Source organism: Gopherus flavomarginatus, chromosome 7 (genome assembly GCF_025201925.1).
Source record: "Gopherus flavomarginatus isolate rGopFla2 chromosome 7, rGopFla2.mat.asm, whole genome shotgun sequence".
NCBI classification, from domain to species: Eukaryota; Metazoa; Chordata; order Testudines; family Testudinidae; genus Gopherus; species Gopherus flavomarginatus.
This window is the reverse complement of record NC_066623.1, coordinates 111487491-111506174: the sequence shown is the minus strand read 5'-3', so window position 1 is coordinate 111506174 and position 18684 is coordinate 111487491. Positions and strand designations below refer to the sequence as shown.

The window sequence follows — 18684 nt, the reverse complement described above, 5'->3', positions numbered from 1 at the left end:
TCTTCTTCAGTCTTATATTTGAAGAAAACTAGCTGGCAACTCAACATATCTCCCACATCAGTCATGCTATATGGTAAGTTTCTCTCTTGCATAGACAGCGCACACAAAACCTATGTGCTATTTTAAGCCATCAAAATAGAGCTTAAGTGAGACTTAAATAGTGCAGAAGCCTTTTGCTGGTCTTCTGTATCTGGGGAAATTTTCTCGTAGTGTGCGCTAGTGAACATAGAGCCAGATTGTCAAGAACTCAGAACCAGAGTCTGGTGTAGGTAGCAGCATCATTGAGTGTTTGGCTCAGATTCTTAGTTGGAGTGAAAATAAATAATAAGCCAGGTAGCTCCACTGAAGTCCGTAGAACCAAGACAATTTGCACCAGCTGTGGGATCTGACCTTGGGCAGCGTCTGCATTTGCTCATCCAACTTAACAGCTAGACCTGTGTTTACAAACAACTGTGAGCCAGGTTCATGATCTGCATAGGCAGTTTTCAGAACCAGAGCTTGGATCAGTTTATTTTCTAACGCAGTTTGTACACCGTTGGCTGTAACTTAGAATCCCATATAAACTGGTGCGTTTAGAAACCGTCACTGAAACGGAAATTCCCCCTGCAAGATAGAATTATCAGAGAGGATTATTCATGGAGGATAGGTTCATCAATGGCAATTAGCCAAGATGGGCAGGGATGCAACCCCATGCTCTGGCTGTCCCTAACCTCTTTTTGCCAGAAGCTGGGAGTGGACGACAGGAGATGGATCACTTGATGATTCCCTATTCGGTTCATTCCCTCTGGGGCACCTGGATTGGTCACTGTCAGAAGATAGGATACTGGGCTAAATCGACCATTGGTCTGACCCAGTATGTCCGTTCTTATGAGAGACTCAATAAAAGGCCCACTTTTTCCAATGGGAAAGCATTTTCTTTGGTAAGCTTTCTATTTGTTTGGTTGTTAAAAGGCTTTCCTCTGTGTTAAACTCTTCGTGTTGGCCTGGAAGAAAAGGTGTACATTTGAAAAAGGAGATTCACGTTACTTTAACTATTTGTAAAACCAGTCAATAGATTGTTCCAGTTTTCTCAATAACTGTCTGGAATACTGCATTGACAGATGCAACGTCTTTGTTACCGTGCACAGTAAATACAGAGTGGTAGACAGAATAATATGAAAGAGCCGGCCGGGATATCGGTGTTCTATGTTCATAGTCTCCTTAATCTAGCAGATGTGAGTTAACTAAGATTGCACATAGACCCACTTTCGTTGTCATTTACCTCTATGCACATTCCGAAACGGAATAAATTAAATATTTAAAAGATTCCATACAGCAATTTTTTGTAAATTGAGAAGGCCATTCATCAAGCCACCGCTGGGTTTCACAAGCTGTCGAATTGTGCTTACATTGGTTAAAATAATCTTTATATTTCATTAAGCAACCAAATAAGCTGATCCTCCCCACCGGCTGTATAGATGGCTTTAATTTTCAAAATCTGCAAATGCATCTTTTATGTCTCTCTCTGGCTGGAGGGTCTGAGTAATAACCACAGCCAATTGGAGAATAAAAGCAGAGTTTGATTAGGTGTTACATTGTGTAAATTAACGCCAGGCAGCAAAGGAGCAGATCCTAAGCTGTCATTGATTAAATGGGGCTTGGACCTTCATCTTCTCCTAAATAATAGGGTGTAGCTTTCCTTTCCTGTGCAGCTCATGTGTGTGCGTGCCACGGATGCCAAGTGGGGTCTGAGTCATGGAGAAAGGAAATAGGGACCGGAGGGGGGAGTTCATACAAATTAGTTGTCCTCAATGAGTGTAAACAGAATAGGGCCCAGCCATGCATTCCTTGTGCATCCAGAACAACCATTGGATTTCAGGGTTGGGACTTAAAAGGGCATCCTGCTGCTCTGTGTAGCGCATACTGCAGGGAACAGTGGGTTTCAATGGGGCTGTGCAGAGTAGTAGGGATTAGTAAAAAAGATGTTGTCAAGGAAAGGCTGCCATTTACTTCCATCTGGCCTGGTCCAACTCTCTAGCTAACCGAGGATTGCAAGGTTCTCATTGCTCTCAGCTCGAGTTGACTCCCATCACTTTGCAGGATTGGGCCCTAAGTGTATGCTTTTTGTTGGCCTGATCCTTCAACCATTACTTACCCAAGTATCCCTTGCGCATGCAAATCATCCCTTCTCAAGTCAATGGAATTACCGGTGTGAGTGGGAACAGTGGGTGAGCGACTATTGCAGTAAGTGGTATGGTTTAACATAACTTCCCTGCGGTGTGGAACGCCAGATCCTGAGCTGGTGTAAATCAGTTTGGTTTTGTTTACACCAATTGAAGATGTAGCCCATATGCTTGTGTGAATGAGGAACTTTGGTAGGGCCCGAGTCTCAGGGGATATAAGCAGAGCTACACTGATTTACACTAGCTTGACACTATGGCCCTAAATATTTGTTCAATATGCCAGGCCCAAAATTCCCAATCTATGCTGAGTAGGCATTTGATGCAGGTATCCAGGGGCATAATTCTGTCCTAAGTACAAAATATGCAAAGGAAATACACAAATAATGTCTTGCCTCCTAGTTAAAGAGATTTGTTCTGGGTTGTTTTTGCTATTTTTTTTTAAAAGTAACTTCCTGGGGGTTTTCTAATAAAAAAATAAAATGTCTATTTAAAAATGTAAATATACACTTCATAAATATTTCATATTGGTAAATACACACATTCTCACTGAGATGTTCCTGATAGTGTGAAGAAAAGCTAGAACTAAAGATTTATTACAGCACTGAAAAATTGGAGCATAGGAATATTTTGTATGCTTGCTTTAATTTGTCATTTGATTAAAGTGTCTCCATTGTAGTCTAAGTGAGCAAGCCAAATTTAAATATAACTTACATGAAACTGACAAAGCAAAGTCCATTTAAAAAAAAACAAAAAACACACACTCCTTCCAGCCTGCGAATCCAATTTCCCTGCGTAGATAAAAGTTCAGACTTTCACTTGAGGTTCGAATGGGAAAATAAATTGATCGAAAAAGCTATTGCAGAACAGGCTCCTTGTGAGGACCCTCTATTCTGATATAAAACTCGCTCTGTTTGGAAATAATTACTCCACTTTGGAAACAACTAATTATTCTAGAACAGTGTGATTTTTATTCCAGAATAGAACGTCCCCATTTGGAGCTATTCTGCAACAGCTTTTCTGGTCCATTTCCTCATGCAGATAAGCCCTGCAGAAGGAGAACCCTTATCACACATCCTAAAGTTAGATGGGAAAGATGGTCTTGGGGTTAAGGCACAGTGCTCTGAGTTGAGCGATTGAGCGGTGTGGGGGTCTTGTAGCAGTCACTTTGCTTCTATGCCTCAGTTTCCCTTCTTTGAAAGGGTATAATCAATACTTCCCCACCTCACAGTGGTGCTACAGAGCTTAATCCATTGATAATTTGCCAGCTCCTCAGATACTACAGTGATTTGTGCCATGGTAATGCCTATTTAATGAGGGCTAAAAAAGTTACATTTTGATGCTAATGGAGCAATGGCAGAAATAATTCCAGAGCCATAGGTGGACTAGTATTTCATTAGTGGTGAAAGCATCTCAGGTGCGTTCTTTTGTAAGGAGAGGAGGTTAACCAGGACCAAAACACACTTAGGTCTTTCTAGGTTCAAAATTAACAGGTTGGGTTGCACCTCTGAGCAAAGTGCAGTCTGCAGAATTGTAAAAGCTAGTGCTAACCGTGACAGCGCTTTATGGAGCACAAGCAGAAGCAATGGAGCACAATCTACACCAGCTGGATTTTCCTAGTGCTCTTCAAAGGTAGCCTGTATGTATATTGCACTGAAGTATAATATTCTTGGGCACCTGGGAGGAAAGGCTGCAGTTTCCTAGCCAGATGGGGATGATCATTAAAAACACGCAGCCACCTCCCAGCAAAGCAAAGGGCTCTTGGCTCCTGTTGCTATGGGGAGAATCCAGGAGCAGCCTACACAATCCCTCAGGTTCGGGACATCACTAAAGGCACAGGTAAATGAATGTTAATATGGAACTTCAACTTAGATCCGTCATCTGTCTGTTCCAAAGCCCACTGGAGTCAGGGAAAAGATTCCACTGGGTGAGATCCTCTGGGTATTTATATCATGCTCCTCACTCCAGTATCTGATAACCTAGCCACCTGCCACTGCAAAAGCCCAGCGACTTCAGCGGGAGATCCAGGCACAGAATGATGGCAGGGCCTACAGTGCAATTACAATCAGAAGAGTCACAGTTTAAAATGTGCTCCTTCTTCCACAACAGAACTGCTCCAGGTGTGTGAGGCGAGCTATGTTTGCTTAATGCAGTGACAAAAAATAAGCTATTGATGGGTTTTTTAATTTTTTTTTTTTAGCAGCATAACCACTGCAACCATCAGAGATGGAGTCTAGCCTGGCTTGTGCCTAGTCGACAGAATTCTTAACTGAGTTCCAGTTTCAGAATCTTTATTACTAGGGATGATGCATGAGCCTGAAAGAACTCAGCTTGATTTTCAGATCCCAGGGTGAGTTTGCAAGGCTAGCAGTAAATGGAGCAAATTTAGCTCCATATGAACAATGCATATAATCATGCAGGATCCCTCACTAAAGGGCACAGAAAAATCCATTTGTTAATATACTGCTCAATGCAACTGAAATTTTGGGTCAGCTGTTTGGGCCTGATTCAAAGCCCACTGAAATAAAAGATGGTATCTCCATATTAATATCACTTTTGTCACAACTGCAGCCAATCAATAAGGTGTACTGAAAATAAAATGATGGCAAGAAATGGAAATATTTACCCATTTTTTATTAGCTTTGCCTTTTTTAGGGTACAACCACACTAAGTCGGGGAGACAAATAGCAAATCTCTCTGCTTATGCTTATCTGACAAAATATGCAAAAAGGCACATTCAAACCCCAGATATGAGGCTTTGTATGTCTTTGGTGCTGAATGCATTACATGTCTAGGGAGCTGTAAATAAATGACCCTTGCAAGACGTTTTCCACAATTTCTTCGTTTATTGCTTAAATCTTTAAGATCCAGATGGTCCAAAATTTACATCATATGATAAACAGTAAGTCTTCAGTCAGTTTTGTTGCTCTTGTGAGAATGTGCTGAATGTCTAAGGAAACTTTTTTTTTGTTGCAGTGGATGTAGTATAAATAACTATTTGAAATATTGCAACACCATCATTTTCCTCATTCAGCTTTCCAAGAGAGTGAGGGTCATGCATCATAAAAATGAAATTCAAAGGATTTTGTTAAAATACTGGAATAAAGGTGTTGTTGAGGACAGCTCTCGATATTGAAGGACTCCAGTCTGATTTACCTGCAATATTTTTACACCTGTGTAATTACAGGGACCTAAACTGAGTTACTGTCCCAGTTTGCACGGACATGAATGATCCCAGAATTCAGCTTCATCTGTTCAGCTAAGTGTAAACCCACAGAAAAGAAAAACAGATTTCTACATGGATTTTTGTAAATTCTATTCAAACTTCTTGCTGATGATTCAGATCTAACCACCCCATCTGTTCCCTCCCTCCTCCCCCTCCCCACCTTCATTTCCAAGGTCTCTTAAAACCATGACAATATTTTAAGAAAAAATAATGAGATCTTGAAGCATTTTAGTGAGTGAAATTGAATTATTTGCATATAGGTCCAGTACAATAGTCTCTTGTACATAAATACATGGAATAAAATATTAGGCAGATTTTCATTATATTGTCCAGTAGTTTTGAGAACTATGATTAAGGAATATCATAACAAGTATATTTATAATGCTAATCTTTTTCATTCTAAGTATCACACCAGGATCTCAAGAGGTATCATAAATGTTGCACAAACCTCAATACCCTTATGTGGTAGGGAACTCTGATTATATTGATTTTACAAATTCACATGCTGGGGTACAAAGGAATGAGAACTTGCACAAGGTCACCCAACCAGGGTTTGCCAGCCTTTGCGATTTTATCATGGCTCTTATGATACGTGGCATTTTTCCTCAAAGCCCCAGCTCCTGAAGTCATGTGACTATGGGAGACTCTCCGCTTTCATTTAAAGAAGTGAGTTTCTAGTATTCCCAGAGAAAGAGAAACATGGAAGTGTGGTCCAAGCCAAATAAAAAGAACCTGCAAATATAATTTTTAAAAATCAAGATTTTTAAGCCAATCTCCTGATTCTGGGGGCCCCGACTACTGATTTTCAAATGCTTAAGTTTGGCAATACTGCTCGGCAAGTTACTTGGGACAAGAGCCCAAGTGTTGTCTTGACATCTAGTCTCTTATTTTGAGCACACTAGTTGTCAACTGAATATTTCAATCATGTGTTTACAGATACAGGAAATTTGTGTAAATATATATGTTATGCCTCCCTTTCTTTTTCCTTATTCTTACCCTAAAAATGAAACCACATAATTGGGAAAATGTGCCCATATAGTTGCAATCTTATTTGAAGCTCTTACATACTTAGGGCTTGTCTACATCACAAAGTTGCAGCGCTGGTGAGGGGGTTACAGCGCTGCAACTTAGGAGGTGTACACATCTGCAGGGCATCACCAGCGCTGCAACTCCCTGTTTGCAGCGCTGGCCGTACTCCCGTTTTGTCTCGGGTGTAGAGGATCCAGCGCTGGTGATCCAGCGCTGGTAATCAAGTGTAGACACTTACCAGCGCTTTTCTTGACCTCCGTGGAATAAGCAGGTATCCCAGCATACCTGAGGAAGCCTCTCTGGTAATCAAGCAGGTCTCCTTCCCGGTTTGCTCTCGCGTTCCCCGAACCCCCGTGCAAGCAGGTCTCCTTCCCTGCGGTTTGCTCTCGCGTTCCCCGAACCCCCGTGCAAGCAGGTCTCCTTCCCTGCGGTTTGCTCTCGCATTCCCCGAACCCCCGAGCAAGCAGGTATCCTTCCCCGGTTTGCTCTCGCGTTCCCCGAACCCCCGTGCAAGCAGGTCTCCTTCCCTGCGGTTTGCAGGGGGGTTCGGGGAACGCGAGAGCAAACCGCGGGGAAGCTGGTCTCCTTCCCCGGTTTGCTCTCGCATTCCCCGAACCCCCCTTGAAGCCGCCCAACAGCGCTGCAGTGTGGCCACATCTAACACCACTTGCAGCGCTGGTTGCTGTAAGTGTGGCCACTCTGCAGCGCTGGCCCTATACAGCTGTACTAATACAGCTGTAACAACCAGCGCTGCAAAATTGTAGATGTAGACATACTCTTAGTCAAAGTAGCAAGAGTTCCTTATCTACCAAAGGAAGTTAAAAGCTTTAGGAACTTTACTTTGGATCCAAACAGAGGCTATGTCTACACTGCCACAGATCGCTGCTGCAGTGATTGATGCACCAGGGGTCGATTTTAGTGGGTCTAGTGAAGACCCGCTAAATCAATGGCAGAATGCTCTCTAGTCGACCCTGGTACTCCACTGGGAACAAATTAAGTCGACAGGAGAGAGTCTCTCATCATGGACACTGCAGTAAGTCAACCTAAGCCACGTCGACTCCAGCTATGTTATTGCAGCTTTTTGGTTTGCAATATGACATTGGCTCACAACTGTGGCTTTTATTAGCGTTAAAGTGCCAAGCAATCAAGTGACTGTCAATTTACAAGAAGTTTAGATGTGTAACCTGACAGTTTATATGCAAAAATAAATAAAATAAAAATCAAAGAATCCATCAACATGTTTCTGGCTAGCAGTTAACAAGTCTTGTTTGCACAGGTTTGTCTGGCTGAAGCCTACCACTCCATTTGTTTATGTAAAATGGACTTATTTTAAAGGCTAATGACATGACTTTTCTGAAAAGTGGCAGGTGGGGTTTTCAAAACTGCATAAATAGGTAGGCCTAGACCTTTTCAAAGCCTGCAGTTCTATATGGCTGCTGGCATCCAGCACGAGAAAAGTTGTGGCTAATTCTGTCTGTAAAGCAGTTGTGGCTGCAGCGTGTTTGACTCCTATTAAATGGAAGATCATGCCTCAGTGTTAGCTCAGGGTTTGATCCTCTGAGATGTCATCCTGATCTTGGTGGGAGCTGAGAACACCTTGCTGTGATCAGCACCATACAGAATTGGGCCCATGGACACTTGCCACTAGAGAAGCTGGGTGCCCCTGTTTGTCTATTTCTGTGCCAAAAGGTGGCTTTAGGTGCAAGGAGTTAGTCATCCTGCTTGAAGCTACGGCCCCTATTGGAATAAGATGCCTCCTTGGAGAAAAAAATCCTCAGTGCTGCAGACCTGGGGCTCTGATCTTGCAATCGGCTCTGTAGCCCCGTTGATTCATTGCTTTAAAGTGGAAGTGGTAGCACTCTTTTTACAGTTCACATAGATGCTGGAACTAGGGGGGCTGCCACACCCCTTGGCTTGAAGTGGTTTCTGTTAGCTACAGGCTTTACAGTTTGATTCAATGGCTCTTGGCATCCCCACTATGCAAATTGTTCCAGCACCTCTGGACTTGTTCGTAATGTCGGCAAATTATTTTTGAGTTGGACCTTATGAGGATGAATTCTTGGAAATCTGGGCATCGGAATTCAGTCTATGCATGTTTTAAATGTATAGCTTTCCAATGTACAGTTCTCTTATGTTTTGATTAGAAATCTTGTGCACAAACAACAACAACAACACACCCATAGCTAAAGCAATTTTTTTAAACATTGCTTGTTTTCTAGATCTCACGGAGATCTAAGGAATAAGCCAGTTTTGAAGAAATCTAGTTTAGAAGCGGAGAACTTAATGAGCATAGAAAGATTTTTTTTTCCTCATGGATGTTCAGCAGAATAATAGGTCTACAACTTCTAATAATGAGGATGCAATGCACAATGGACTTTTCTGTTAGGTGTCTGTGCTCATACTAAAGCTGGTTTGGATGAATGGGATACCGTTAAGTGTTTTAACTTATTCTAAACTTGCAAAGATCAGCCAAATACCAGGTTACCTAGGGAGGTTGCGGAATCCCCTTCTTTGAAGGCTTTTTAAGGTCAGGTTAAACAAACACCTGTTGGGGTGGTCTAGGTATAATCCTGCCTCAGGGCAGAGATGGGCAAGATACCTCTTGAGGTCTCTTCCAGCCCTACATTTCTAGGACTGTCCAACAACACTTACAACTCCGGGACATTGTAATGTCCCAGGAGGAGAAGCTTTTGTATGGAACTTCTTTCCTGACCTTTCAGTACTTGATTTCACAATCTTGGTGTTGGATTAATGCTAGTTTCCCTCTTGCCCATGGAATAATCTTTAAGCCTTTGCTGCTGCAGGGAATACTCAATGACTAGTTCAGGAGGAGGGGAAATTATTGTGGCTGTTTGTGTGACCTTAATTATGGGATCAATACTTTAAATAATAGCAACATGGAAATAGAGCAGATGGAGATAACTGTAGCTTCATCTAATGCTTCCCATTGCTCTAAGCACTCAGATGCTGTGATGAATGCAATATAAGAATCTAGCACAGGTGGGTAAATTCTACCCATCAACAGGCAATTTAAAATGTAAGAAGTAATGTATACCAGGCATGATAGCCCTGTGTCAGTCATATCTTACAAGGAGATGCACAGTGCTTCTTTCTCCTTAACTGACACATGTTTACCCTGTTCACTTTAGCACCTCCGAAATTGGAGACAGAAGGATGAGACCATCCTTATCACTGCAGCATGGCTGCTTCCAGAGTTTTGTACAATTTAATTTTAAAAGACTTAAAACAATGGGGCTTTTACATCACTCTCTTTGGGAGACTATTCCAGGGCCCAATAGACTAATGTTAGGATCTCTTTCCCCTCTCCGCCCCCACGCCATCCCATTATTCTACCTTGTATTTTATAGTGTCTTTTAGAACATCCTAAAGGATTCCTGTATGCATCTTCCAAATACTAAGAGAGTAAAACTAAGTAAAAGAATAAAATTATGTTATCAGCCATATTCTTCTCCATACTTGTAACTCATGACAGCAAGTCTTATGGAAGATGCATTGCTGTACAATCTGCGATAGTGGTTTTATAGAGCCAGATCCAACACGCACTGAGGTCAATGGAAAGATTTCAGTGCACTTTGGATCAGGCCCACAGTAAAAAAGAGTTTGATATAACTCAGAATAAACCCAACAGTTAAATTCATGTAATAGATAGGTAATTGCTTTTAAAAAATTGCAGTATTGAACTTCTTGAATTAGTTTTTTAGATCCACATTTTTCTCTTTTTATAGAAACTCACAAAGAGGAATGGTTCTTTTCTCCTCTGTAGCTTCACAATATCGGAATCTAGTGGGTCTCTCAGAAAAGTAGGTCAGCCTTAGCAACCGCTATATAATGATGAAAAACATTTTGGCTTATTTCAGTCTCTTAATTTTTATCTGCATTTTCTGTACAACCAGGTCTCTCATGATTTTGTTTTTAAAGTATTTAATGATGTCGCTGTGACTGTTCTCATGTCACTCACTATGATTTTTTTTTGACATCTAAGTCCATCATTTAAAATAAATATATAGACTCCTGAACTAATCAGTGAGTATTCACCTAAGTAGGCACCTAAATAAGTGTCTTCATTTTAAAGAAGTCCCCACTGTCTCAGAATCCTGTTGAAATCAATGGAAGCTGCAGGCACCTACCACCTTTGAAAAATTGAGCTATTTTTATTTAGGAGCCTAAATATGGATTTAGGAGTTCACGCAACCAGATTTCACACAACCAGATTTGAAAAGTTTGGCCTAACACTATTCATGCAGTTACATTTTTTTTTTTTTTTTTTTTTTTTGCAGCTTGTTTTAGCTTTGATCTCTCTGATCTCCACCTAAAAGACAAAACTGAAACTGAGAGAGGTCCCCATTCAGGTCTGGTGTCTCTTGAGCTAGTTCACCCTCTTTGCTATGCTGCATTTGGTGTTTAGGAAAGAGATTGCTGGTTTTGGGAACAAAAACCATTGCAATCATCCGACGGCTACAAAACCAAACACTGTGCAAAACTTGCCTGGGCCATCCTGCCTTTGTCCCTTTCTCTGGACCTGAAGTGGGGGAGCCTCTTCTAACATTTGGTTCTGTTCCTTTATGACACAGATAGCGGGGCTGAGGCCCAGGAAAGAGAGATGCATACTGCCATGTGAAATGGACAAAGATCCGGCTTCCTGCTGACTGTGGAAAGATTCGTCAGAGCACTATAGCAGGTACCAGTTGACTCCAGAATGGTAAGGAGAGCTTCTTATAGGGACACTTGAAGATTTATTTAGATTGATTAGATAGGCTGGGAAAGAGCTGCTCTGCATATACTCCAGGCATCTGTGACCATGTAAAAAGACCAGCACAAATCATTTTCCAACTGCAGCTGTACAATTTAATACAACCCCCTACACCCGATCAGGAAGGTGACTTGAAACTCAAATACATCCCCTCCCATAGTTTTTCCACCCTTACATTTCCAGTTATTTAAGTGCCTTGAGGGCAGGGAGGGAAGAGGAGCTGTGAGATGTGTCCTGAAGGTCAGAGAGATGCAGAGCCCTGATCCTTCTTTCACACAAGGAAGAATCAAGAGTAACTCCATTGAAATCAACCAAGTGACACTGGTAGAAAGCTAATGTAAGGACAATCACACCCCCAATGCCTCAAGTACTTTTGTCACAACAGTAACCTTCATTTAGATCAGGGCTGTGAGTGCAGTTAAGTGGAAATAAGAACACAAGAACGGCCATACTGGATCAGACCAATGGTTCATCTAGCCCAGTATTCTGTCTTCCAATAATGGCTGGTGCCAGGTGCTTCAGAGGGAATGAACAGAACAAAACAATTATCAAGTGATCTATCTCCTATTGTCTAGTTCCAGGTTCTGGCAGTTCAAGGTTTAGGGACACCATGAGCATGGGGTTGCAACCCTGACCATCTTGGCAAACAGCCATTGATGGACCTCTCCTCTATGAATTTATCTAGATATTTTTTGGAACCCAGTTAGACTTTTGGCCTTCACAACATCCCCTGGCAATGAGTTCCAGAGGTTGACTGTGTGTTATGTGATGACGTGCTTCCTTTTGTTAGTTTTAAACCTGCAACCTAGTAATTTCATTGGATGACCCCTGGTTCTTATGTCATGTGAAAGTGTAAATAACACTTCCCTATTCACTTTCTTCACACCAGTCATGATTTTATAGACCTCTGTCATATTCCCCCTTAGCCACCGGTCTCTTTTCTAAGCTGACCAGTCTTTTTCCATCTCTCCACAGATAGAAGTTGTTCCATCCCCCCTAAACATTTTTGCTGCCCTTTTCTGCACCTTTTCTCCATTCTAATGCATCTTTTATGAGTTGAGGTTGATAGAAGACACCTTTCGTTTGAACTCTGCTTGCAGTGGAGGCATGAAGCTGGATTCTGTGTTCGCATTACATTGGAGTAAATGTAGAGTGACTCCACTGGGTGCACTGGCATAAATGGAAGAAGAATCTGCCCCTAGAACTGCGTAGATCAGGGGGAAATGAAAAACCGGTTCTCCTGAAAGTTTGATTATCATTACAAGTTAGGAAGCTGCTACCGGATTCTGGTATCATACCATTAAAGGTGCTGATGCAGGCAAACTGTCCAGCATGCATACAGCACTTAAGCACATGCTTAACTTTAAGCATGTGCTTTAGTCCTATTGACTGCATGCTCCAGGCTGGGGAATGGTTTCAAGAGAATTTAAGTATGCCTGCTTACCTGCTGTCCCAAACAAGGACTCAAAATCAGTTAAATCTCTACTAAAAACAATGTAGTGCAAAAAAGGTGAAAGTAAGATCAGACTCAGGCCCTGGGCATTTAAACTGCCCATTTCTTCCCTTACCTGGAATCATAGGATTTGGAGTGTGATGGTGGCACAGTTTAAAATCTGGAGGGAATGACACTAAAAATAACCTCAGGGAAGGAATTTTTTTGAATTCAAGAGCAAATTGGTGAGGTGAAATCCAGAAGCGGAACACCTTTGACAATCCATTGCAGTATTTCTAGTGATAAGGAGTCAGATTACAGCCAACTAACCTGCAAGGGATTGTCCCAATAGCCATCTGTTCTGTGTACAGGATCTGGGGCTATTTGCTGTTGACTTGGGCTGTCCGCCTGAAATGACTTCACCCAAAGCTAAGGAGGATCCCAGGTAGGCAAGTGACTTGGAAGGTTTGTTCTTGCAGTTTTGCTTGATATTTATTCTACTTCTTCTGGCTCTGTTTGCATCAGGCTCTCAAACCAGAAACCCCCCTTGCAAGCAATTCCCCCAAGCCCTTTCCATGATGATTGATCTCAAAACAGATTTATTTCCTCATTTGCTTTGTGCTGCCAGCAGAAGGAGGAAAGAGAGAAGGGAGGGGGAGAGAACCCACCCTCAACCCCTGCCTTAGGGGAAGCTAGAGGCTACTTCCAGACAAAACTGTTATCCATTAACATCCAATTATCACTTGGTCCAAGCCATTAATTATAAATCAGCCTCCTAATTGGGATAATTAGCTCTCTACTTCTTAATGTAGTGTGACTGATGCGTTTGGAAAGAGTGTAATCACTCCATTTGTTTAGCATGAGGAGAACAAATCCAACTCTCATGGTTTAATTTTAGCCTTATCCTCCTCCTCATCAGCATTAAAAGCTCTTTACGGCCCTATTAATTGTTTGGGAACGGTGCTTTTGATGGGCACATGCCACTTCTCTGGAGAAACCCCTTCGAGACACTCTCGTTTTAAGAGATCGGTTTCAAATGCTTTTTAAAAACACAGTTCTGCTCGTGGGCAGAATCAAGCTGGTTTGTTTGTTCTTTGAGCAAAAGGGGGCTGTATTTTCTGTCTCTTCTGTATTTGTCCTGCTCTGTTTTGTCTAGGCTCCATTTATTTTGTCTACTCTCCGTTTAATTCTTTGCTTTTTATTTGCATTTGCAAAAGAAAATACACTTCGCAATGCATCATAGCTCCGCCTTACCTTTAATTTCCGGGAATGTTCTTTTTTAGTTAGAATAACGAATTTTAAAATAAAAATAGTGGATTGACAGCAGCATATTTGGCAACTATCTGTAAACCTTTCCAGTTAAGTATGTGCTACAAGTGTGCTTGCTCTGAAGGTATTTCTAAAAGATTCGTAATGATGAACCGCAAAAGAGGGTGGTTGTTTTTGAGTTTTTTTTTTTTTAAAATCCCTAAATGAATCAAGGCTGTTTTCAGCCTATGCCAAAAGAAAGACGATTCCTGTGCATACACTGCCACTAATTTAGAAGGAGAAACTAGCCATGAAGCAATGTCCCAAATGCACATTTTTTAAAATTTAAAAATAAATGAGCAGCACTGTCATTCTGGGCAGTTTTCGTTGTCCTCTTGTGGCTTCCTAAACACTGTTTCCACAATGTCTCAGAAAATCGTTTACAGGAACCAAAAAAAAAAAAAAAACAAAAACAACTTTTCCATGACTTGATGTTTCATTAATGAGGGCTGCTCAGAGAACCGACTATAGCTGGGGGGCATGATTAGATATTTATTACTGTCATTTACATGGAAAACTTGAGGAGCCAACCAAGTGGAACAGAAGGGGATTTATTAATTATTATTATTAAACAATAGAAGCCAGTTCAAAGATCGGGAACGTGTCCTAATCTTGCTTCACAGCAGAAGTGTGTGTGTGTGTGTTTGTTTGTTTTCTGAAGAGGTGAGCAAAATGGTGTTTCCACTTCAGAGGTGTAATCAGATTAAAATAAAACTTTGAGCGCTAACCCTCAAACTGTCAAGTAATTATTTTTCCCACCCTCCAGTCACCACACACTTTGTCCTGAATTTAGTGAAACAAGGAGAAGTTTTCTGCCCAGGTTTGCATTCCCTAAAATGAAAGTGAAATGCTGATTTGGGCTAAATGCATTTAGCCCAAAAGTGTCTGCTGAGTTTAAATGAAGATACCATTCGCAGTTCAGTCCATGTTCCGCTTTCTCCTTCTCCCAAGGTGTTTTTTTTTTTTTTTGAAGTTGTCAACAGTGTCAGAAGTTCACCTCACCCGGGGTAACGGCTTGGGAACTTTTTTGGGGGGGATTTTGTTTTAAATATTATCTATATAGTTTCTTAACTGAACTAAACTACACAGATATAATCAATCACTCCAGATAATTAAAAGTGAATATTAATTACACCCAGGAAGAGCTTAAGAATTTAAAAGGGTAAAAATAAAGTCTCCTATTTCATGTTAAGGAAAAAAAGTGAATCTATGAGACTTAAATGAAATAGTTTTTAAATGATATTCCATATAAGTGTGTGTAGATCTATTTCACATACACTTCCGATCATTTTATACACACACAGATTTTTGTCTTATTTCCAAATCGATCCCAACAGAAACGCGTATAGAATGATAGATGAAAAGAGGGGTAGCTGGAGAAAGCTGAAGTCCGTCCACGCTGCTGTGTATTTGTGTCTAAATACAGATGGGATATTTTCGGCTGGACTGTCCAAAAGCGCCCCAAAATGTTTAGCTGGAATAATGAACCCATCGCTGTAAGATAGGAATATGTTGATAAGGAGAGGCTTTTCCTCTTGGAAGAGGATTCCTTTACATCAGAAATACCAACATAACGTTTTTACACAAAAACAGCAAACGCATTGGTCTTTGCCGCGTAGTTTCGCATCGTTTTGAAGAGTTATAATACCCTACGGCATTGGGCAGAGGTTTCTGCTCTACGTGGGGGATTTATATTGTTTTCCCACCTGATCTGGGTGCGTCAGAGGGAGGCTGCAAAGTTGTTCGCTTTAAACTAATTTTTTTTTAAGTCCTTCAAATATCGAATTAAAAACAGAACTCGGGACCTTTTCTGTGCGGGGCCGCGAAGTTCCCTGGCAATAGGCAGCCAGACCGGCTTGGTCGCTCTATTTATTCATAATCGTTTCCCATCGATTAATAATTATATCACTTAAGTGGGAAAGCCCTTGATTCCAACTATTCTCACTTCAAGCAGCTGTCAGCCGCAGGCCTGCGTGCGGGCGGCCCTTCAGAGGCACAGCCGATTCCGACTTGTGTCTGTTTCTGAAGCTAGCAAAAGTTTTCCAGAGTCCGCTCTCCTCCACAAGCAGCTTCCCGTTCAGGACAAGGGCACGGAGAACAGGATTTGTATCCGGATAGCTCGTTAGAAAAAGGAGAGGCGTGTGTGTTACCTACTGCATTGTCCTTTCTGTACCCCATCCTCTCACCCCCCTCCCCAGGGCCTGAGGACCCCATTGCCTGGTCCAATTTGGTGGTTAAGGAAATTGACACTGTTACTTTCAGTGCTCACATTTGCAGGTGCTGTAACGTGTTTTGTAATCACAGGCGTGTGACGATGCTCTGTGTAAGGGAGAGACGCGCATCTCTCTCTCTCTCTCTCACACACACACACACACACACACCACGTATCTGCATTAAGCAGATGTGTGGTGCTGATGAATGGGAGGGTGTAAATGGCCGATTGCCTAGACAGAAGGTACTTGGCTAAACATTTACTTCCCTGCCTAAGAAGTGGCGATGAATGGATGCCTGTCCCTCTGCCTTCATCCTTCTCCCTCTCTCCCCTATCTGTTATGCCGTGGCCCGAGGGAAGACTTTGGCTGAGATGTATGAGATCTTTTGCGGTAAAATATGCATGCGGATCCCCATTTGGCTCGCCGGATAATGGAGGTGCAAATAGGTTTCGACTGCAGAGCTCTTCATTTATCAACTGCGCCTGACAACGCACGTCCTGAGTTTATACACTTCCTAAGTGGGGGCTTCTCGGAGTCTTGTCTTTACCCTCCCAGCTCTAGTTCTGTGTTACAAAACAGGGAGCGAGGGAGCAGTTCTTTGCCTTGGGGTCTCACTATAAGCTCAGTGATATTTAAAAGGCACGGGGGGGAGGGAAATTCGGTGTTAAACTACTGATCAGTTTTGGCTCCGTTTTGGTTTATACTCTAATGCCAGACTCACAATCCGAATTTTCACTCCCATTCGGATGCGCGCCTGGCAGAAGAGACCTGTCCCAACCACTGCTGAACTTTAGTGACAGTGGTGTCAGCCCCTTTTCTTGTGCAAAGGGTTGTTGTCTCTTCCCAGAATCTGATTTTTGCCTCCGGCTCTCTCTCTCTCTCTGTCTCACCAGGCTGTTTGGCTTATTAAACATCATTATGTAAATGGCGTGAAATTTACAGTCTCCTACTTTGATTCCCACAAATGAAGAGATGCGTTGTTAGCTGTGTGTGCCCTTGGGCAAAAAAGAAAACCCGAGAAAGAGGAAAGAGAGAGACTCGAAAAAGGAAGCGAGCAGTAAAAGAAAAGTGTGTTTACACAGCCAAGCCCAAACCTAAACCAACCTCTTTTCCTTTTCTAATTGTGTTTCTGGGGCGCTCAAGAGGGAGCTGCCAGAACAGGATTGACAGAAGTTCGGAGATTGGAAATGAAGCATTAAAATCCATGTCTGTGACCTGCTTTCTTACATGCGGTGTAACCTACCCTTTAGCTCAACGAATCAGTGGGTCTGAATTTTAGTCACGTAGCCATCTGCTGAAAGTTACATTTTTAAAACTGCAAGATTTTTTTTAAAAACACAACAACTCACCACCTGTATTCTGGAGTAAACTAATACATTCCAAATGAAGCAAAACCAGAATAAAACTCTTTCGAAGGAGAAGAGTTAAGAGCGTCCACAACAATCGGCAACCAGATGGCGCAGGATTCTGATGGAACTCGAGTTGTGAGAGTGTTTTCCCCTGTTTCCTCAGTCACACATCTACATTTCATTTGCTTCCTTCAAAGGATTCGTTAGGGCATCAAATAAACCCGGCATCAAATACACCCGGCAGGGATTGAAGCGTCTACAAGGAGACAAAAAACCCTCTGCACTTAAAACGTGCCCTAAAACTTTATGTGACTAGAAAGAAGCAGCTCTGTAACGCCCCTTAAGCCTTCTGCAAAGTGCCTCGCCCCAGACAAAACTTTCTGCGCTTATTGATCACCTATAGCGGCCAAACCAGGCGTGCTAGGTATGGGGAAGCCTAGTGCTAACGTGAATTTTCTCGAAGGAGATCGGAAAGCGTCTTACCTTTCGAATCTTGTCCTAGGATCTCTTCAGTGGAAACGGTCAAGCGGCGGCTGTAAAGTCTCACTCCGGAGTGTAGCCAGAAACCGGATTCGGAGCGAAAGGGGTTGAGACGGCGGAGTGCTGACTTCAGAGCAGGAGTCGGAGCACTTTACCGTCCCTGCCTCCCCCTTCCCTCTGTTCTCCTGCCTTGTTCCCAAGTTGTCTCAGGGTCCAGAGAAGCTGCCATCTACTGGGAGGAGAGGATTGAGGAAGGATTTTTAAAAGGAGCTTCACACAGACCTAGCAGCTACCCTGCAAGATTTTCAATGGTCCTCCACCCTGTCAATCAAACCAGGGCTTGCTGCTACATTTCTGTCTGCCCCCCCACCCGCCAGTTTTGTTTTTTTTAATAAGACTTCTTACCAGTCATTTACTCCAAGTCTAGTCAGGTGTAAACGCCTAATTAAATCACTGGGAGATAATGAGAAGCCAGTCGTGGGAGGAGGGGAGACGGTTCTATCCTGGCTATAGGAACTGAGAGCTGGATGCGATGAATCTGGGGCATAGATTTGATTTGGGGTGGGGAAGGTGAGTACATATTTATAAACATGCCTACACAAACACTCCCCCACCCCTTGGCTGAGATTAGGCATCAGGAGGACACTAAGGTAGACTCCTGCTTTATGGGGAAAATCCAAACCCTCATAATGCCCTCGGATAGAGTGACCAGATGTC

The 18684-nt window shown here is 42.4% G+C and overlaps 1 protein-coding gene across 1 annotated transcript in view; it reads right to left on the bottom strand.

Moving 5' to 3' along the window:
* DMBX1 (diencephalon/mesencephalon homeobox 1) overlaps nt 1-18097 on the bottom strand; it is a 32345-nt gene extending 14248 nt beyond the window's left edge. Inside the window, exon 1 of the mRNA XM_050961738.1 lies at nt 17971-18097. The gene's annotated coding sequence lies outside the window, so the exon portion shown is untranslated. The remainder of the gene's footprint in view (nt 1-17970) is intronic.
* Nucleotides 18098-18684: the final 587 nt, after the last annotated feature.